The sequence below is a fragment of the Neltuma alba genome, unplaced genomic scaffold (genome assembly GCF_004799145.2).
Source record: "Neltuma alba isolate B1F8T4 unplaced genomic scaffold, ASM479914v2 tig00010233_pilon, whole genome shotgun sequence".
Lineage (NCBI taxonomy): Eukaryota > Viridiplantae > Streptophyta > Magnoliopsida > Fabales > Fabaceae > Neltuma > Neltuma alba.
In genome coordinates this window covers 188,884-194,384 of record NW_021635165.1, presented here as the reverse complement: position 1 = coordinate 194,384, position 5,501 = coordinate 188,884, and the positions used below count along the sequence as shown (strand labels likewise).

The window sequence follows — 5,501 nt, the reverse complement described above, 5'->3', positions numbered from 1 at the left end:
CTGGGTGGAGAATTTGCATGGATTATCGAAAGTTAAATACAGCAACCAGAAAAGACCATTTCCCGCTGCCATTTATTGATCAGATGTTGGATAAACTTGCTGGGCAAGAATTCTTTTGTTTCTTGGATGGGTATTCAGGATACAACCAAATTGTAATAGCCCCAGAAGATCAAGAGAAAACAACCTTTACTTGTCCATATGGCACGTTTGCTTTCAAAAGAATGCCATTTGGTCTTTGCAATGCTCCAGCAACATTTCAAAGATGCATGATGGCCATCTTTGCTGATGATTGAGAAAACAATTGAAGTGTTCATGGATGACTTCTCTGTTTTTGGAGATTCTTTTGATTGTGTTTAAATAATTTGGCGGCTGTTTTGCAAAGATGTGAAGAAACTAATTTGGTTCTGAATTGGGAAAAATGTCACTTCATGGTGCAAGAGGGCATTGTCCTTGGTCATCGAGTATCCAAACAAGGCCTAGAAGTTGACAAGGCAAAGATATCTGTTATTGAGCAATTGCCTCCACCAACAAGTGTTAAGGGTATTAGAAGTTTCTTGGGTCATGCGGGATTCTACCGTCGTTTCATTAAAGATTTCTCTAAAATCACTAAGCCTTTGTGCAATTTGTTGGAGAAAGATAGGGAGTTCAAGTTTGATGACACTTGTATGAACTCTTTTGAGGAATTAAAGAAGAAGCTCACCTCAGCACCCATTTTAGTGGCACCTAATTGGGAGCTACCCTTCATCATTATGGCAGATGCTAGTGATTTTGCCGTTGGAGCAGTTCTAGGACAAAAAGTAGATAAGGTCTTCCATCCCATCTACTATGCTAGTAAAACTTTGGATGATGCCCAACTTAACTACACTACTACTGAGAAAGAATTGCTTGCAGTGGTGTTTGCTTGTGAGAATTCCGGTCTTATATTGTGGGCACCAAAGTGACTATCTATAGACCACTCTGCCCTAAAGTATCTGTTTACCAAGAAAGATTCCAAGGCACGCCTAATTCGATGGGTCCTTTTGCTTCAAGAATTTGATTGGAAATTGTTGATAGGAAAGGCACTGAGAACCAAGTGGCCGATCATCTATCTCGATTAAGTAGTGAAGCTCAACATGATCATTGTCAAGAGATCAATGCAGCTTTTCCCGATGAATGCTTGTTCTTTGTGGATAACTCAACTACTCCATGGTATGCAGATCTGGTTAATTATCTGGTTTGTGGAACTCTGCCACTAGACCTTAACTCCCATCAAAAGAGGAAATTTCTTCACGATGCAAAGTTGTACTTCTGGGAAGAACCTTATTTGTTCAAAGATGTGCCGATCAGATGATAAGAAGATGTGTTCCGGAGTTGAGCAGCAAGATATTCTAGAGTGTTGCCACTCTTCAGCTTATGGTGGGCACTTTAGAGGAGAGAAAACGGCTGCCAAAGTCCTTCAAAGTGGTTTTTATTGGCCTTCACTATTTAAAGATGCATATGCCTTTGTGATTGATGTGATCGATGTCAACGAGTGGGAAACATATCAAGAAGGAATGAAATGCCTCTGAATAATATTCTGGAAGTTGAACTCTTTGATGTATGGGGAATTGACTTCATGGGCCCGTTTCCAAAGTCTCTAAATCAAGAGTACATTCTGGTTGCTGTGGATTATGTCTCGAAATGGGTTGAAGCTACTGCATGTGTATCCAGTGATGCTAAAACGGTGATCAAATTCTTAAAGAAAAACATCTTCACGAGATTTGGAGCACCTCGGGCTATTATTAGTGATGGTGGTTCTCACTTTTGCAATCATCAATTTCAAGCTCTATGATGAAGAAATATGGTGTAAAGCACAGGGTAACTTTGGCTTATCATCCTCAGTCAAATGGCCAAGCAGAAATATCCAACCGAGAGATCAAAAGCATTCTTGAGAAGGTAGTAGGTGCAACAAGAAAAGATTGGTCATTAAAACTGGATGATGCTCTTTGGGCCTACAGGACAGCATATAAAACTCCGATTGGGATGTCTCCCTATCGGTTGGTGTTTGGAAAAGCATGTCATTTGCCTGTAGAATTGGAACATGGAGCTTATTGGGCCATAAAAAAAGCTCAACTTTGACTTTCAAGCTGCTGGTGCAAAAAGGCTCCTACAACTGAATGAGTTAGAGGAATTTCGCCTTAATGCCTATGAAAGTGCAAGGCTCTATAAGGAACGGACCAAGAAGTATCATGATCAGAAAATTATTCCCAAGGTCTTTGAAGCGGGGCAAAAGGTGTTACTTCATAATTCCAAATTGAGACTATTTCCGGGCAAACTCAAATCACGTTGGTCAGGGCCATTCACTGTGGTACAAGCTGCTAACCATGGTGCGGTGGAGCTGGAAAATGAAAAAGGTGAAAGATTTCATGCAAATGGCCACGTTTGAAGCATTATTGGGGTGGAAAGGTGGATCGTCAAGTTTCTACGATCTACTTTGCTGAACAATCATAACAAAGCTGAAGAGTCAGGCTGAAGAACTATAAACCAAGCGCTACTTGGGAGGCAACCCAAGCTCTAAACTTGCCTTTGATGTGTTTCTTTTATTTCAGTTTTGTTTTAGTAGATTTATGTTTGATCTTTGTTTTTGTAGGCCTCTTGGTTTATTCCTCAAACTTTGGAGCTCAGCAGGAGTGGTTGATTTCTAATTAGCGCAACCAGGGAAGTGCACCTAACTTAATCTCTAGCAGTGGCATTGACTTGATTGGTTTGAAATTGTGTTAAATTGAGACTTGTGGGTTTTGCTTTTATGTGGTTGTTTGTCTTGTGTTTGTTTTTATGCTTATGCTTGTGTTTAGTCTTGTTTTATTATGTGTAGGGTGTTTGATTTGGTAGGTCCAGTCTGTGTTTATTAATTTTTCATTGTAGCCTTTCTGTGTGAGGCGCCGCGGGCATTTGATGAGAAGCCGCGGCGCCTCGTCTGTTCAGAGTCCCCTTTCTGTAATAGGCGCCGCGGGCCTAAGTCCGTGGTCCCCGTGCCCTCTCGGTATAAAACCGCCGCGGCGTTTGAAATAGACGCCGCGCGCGCTTTTACTTAAGCCCAGGGTCTGAGTTCTGTGAAAGTGCCCCGCCGCGGCGCCTTCTCGCATTTCCAGATTTTTGTGTTCCCCTTTTTAACCTTGCTCATTTGTCTCAATACCCTTTGCCCCAGTGTATCTGACGGTTTTGAGGGTAGATTCATTGATTTAATTTTAAAACCCTAACCCTTTGGTCTTTTCACTCCCAAGCCAATTTCAAGCACCCCCTTTTCATATTAGATACCCCGTCGGTCCTCTTCTCCCTTTCATATTCGAAATACTCATCCTTCCAGCCCAAAATTTTCTCCCTCTCCCGTCGCCTCGCGTCTTCCGTCACCCATCAGGCTCGCGTCGCGGTCGCCGGTCGCCGAGCTTCTCGTCTTCCACCGCCAGTCCTTTTCTCTACCGCCGCCGCCCTCATTTCTCCCCTCACCGTCGGCCTTTCTTTCCTCTCCCTTAGTCGACCGAATAGGTATTCTTTCTTCCTTTTTATTTCTTTTAGTTTAGTTTAGTTTAGATGGAGATGGGTAGTGTTAGGGTTGTGCTTTGTGGTTAGATGAATTTTTGAACTCTAGATGGTAGCATTTTGATTCTCTGAAGTTACATTGTGGTTAGGTGATAATTGCTTATTGCCCAACTATCTGTGAACATATTGATGAAAATGTGATACATGTGAAATTGAGTGATCATAACTTGGACCTGATTTGAGAAAAGGATATGCTTGTCTAAATTTTCAATAACACCGGTTCATTACCCAAGTTATGTTGTTCTATTTCACTTGTAGCTGATTTGGAAATGTTATTCTGATCTAGTGAAATTAGTTTCAATTGGTAGCTACTGATGGTTATCTGATTTTGAAATCACCAGATATAGGAGAACCTTTGTAAACTTGTTTGAATTGGAGGTATTTTATAATTCAGGTTGAGAAAGGGATTAAGTAATGGTGAGATTGTGGTCTAGCTCCTTGATTTAAGTTTGGGGGATAGTTTTTCTTTATTTTAGGTTAGTTTTCTTCTTTTCTTTGTTTTGTGCTTAGTTTGTGTGTGGTGTGCTTTGTTTTTTCTCTTAGCAGGTAACAATCCAATGGCCCCCAGGAAGAAAGCCCGTGCCACCTCCCCTGATCCTCCAATTAAAGAGCTCATTGAGAAAAGAGTTTGCATCAAGAAAGAGAATTTCCGTGCAAAAATAAATTCGGGTTCTATAAAAAAGCACAGAAGCTCAATCTCCTCAATTTGATTGGTCCCAAAGGTGAAGGGAATGAGAAGCTGGTCAGAAAATTCTATGTTAGGTGGCTACAAACTTGAGTAATGAGATGTTTATACGGTACCAGCGTTTCCTCATTACTCCATTACGCATCAGAGATCACTATGAGCTTCCCGAGGTGGACAAGTGCCAATATCAGTATTATCTCAACCATCAGAAGGAGATTCCCCTTGATGCCATCTCAGCAACACTCACCGGTTCTAAGGAGATGTGGGTGCGGCCTAAGAGAGGCCAGGCATATATTCTGAGAAAAGACATGATACCGGAGGCCAAATTTGGTTGCATATTGTCACAAGAAACATTATGCCAACCACGCATCTCAGTGAAGCCCCAAGGAATCTGGCACTCCTGATTTATCTACTTATGATCAAGGCAACAGTAGATGTACCAAAATTGATTTTTGATGCTATTTGGGATGCCTGCAGAGCCCACAATACAAATCTCGTCATGCCTCACCTCATCTCGGATCTGCTATCTAAAGCAGGGGTAGAGTGGAAAGACAAAGACCGAAAGTTCAAACCTGTGTCACCATTCAACTACTCTAATCTGGTGCCTGAACGAGAACAACAACGGATCACTGAAGCCCTGTTTGCTGAATAATTCCCTGACGAATATAGGAGGCAACAGGAAGCTCAAGCCAGTGCCAGTGTTGACCCTACCACTAGAAGCTTGGATCTCCTTCATGAGAAATTGGACAGAGAGATATGTCACAAGAGACGTAGACAAAGGCGCATGGAGGAGCTATTAGTCCAGATTGCAAGGAACTTGGCCATTGACGCGCCGGATGTGGAGGATACAAGCACTGAGGCAGAGTCACCGGAAGAGGAGCATGAAGCTGGAACTTCTGGGGCTGGTATTGGCTCAGGCGATGATATGGCTGTCGATCCATATGCAGAGGGTGATGAGGATCAGGGGGATGAGCATTCTGAGGAGGAGGAGGACTAGCTGGGGCCATTTCTGCTGCTTTGTTGCTTGTTTTGTTGCTTTTGTCATTTTTTTGTTTATGAATTTTATTGCATTTTGATCTATTTTGTGTGTTATTGCTTCTATGATTCTGGCAAGGCTACTGATGGCCTGTTGAACTGATTCTGACTGTTGACCAATATCTATCATTGCTGATTTTCACAGCATTAACTATTGCGAAATGATTGAACATGTGAATGGTTAACAGATCTTTTGATTGATTAATTTGTGGATGTCTTTAGT

General features: G+C 42.0%; 1 pseudogene; it reads left to right on the top strand.

Moving 5' to 3' along the window:
• The first annotated feature begins 378 nt into the window (after positions 1 to 378).
• Positions 379 to 4,647, top strand: LOC114755182 (uncharacterized; annotated as a pseudogene).
• Positions 4,648 to 5,501: the final 854 nt, after the last annotated feature.